The sequence below is a fragment of the Cystoisospora suis genome (assembly GCF_002600585.1).
Source record: "Cystoisospora suis strain Wien I chromosome Unknown contig_2751, whole genome shotgun sequence".
Classification (NCBI taxonomy): domain Eukaryota; phylum Apicomplexa; class Conoidasida; order Eucoccidiorida; family Sarcocystidae; genus Cystoisospora; species Cystoisospora suis.
The window spans coordinates 1-250 of NW_027155547.1; positions in this window are offsets into that span (position 1 = coordinate 1).

Sequence of the window (250 nt, forward strand, 5' to 3'; positions counted from 1 at the left end):
TCCGTACTATTGGGAACCGATGCACCCTCCAAGGGAGGACCCGCAACTGTGCAGATACCGGGAGAAACACGTCATTCCGCCGTCCCGTGTCCACACATTCCGGGAAAATAGAGCTCCACTGACTGGAATACCGGAAGACACACATCGTGACGGCAGAACTGCGCACGCGGCACCGCCTCAGTAATCGGTTCTCAAGAGTGGTGCCAAAAGGATGGCAGTACAGTAATGCCTCGCAGCGCACTGTTCACCA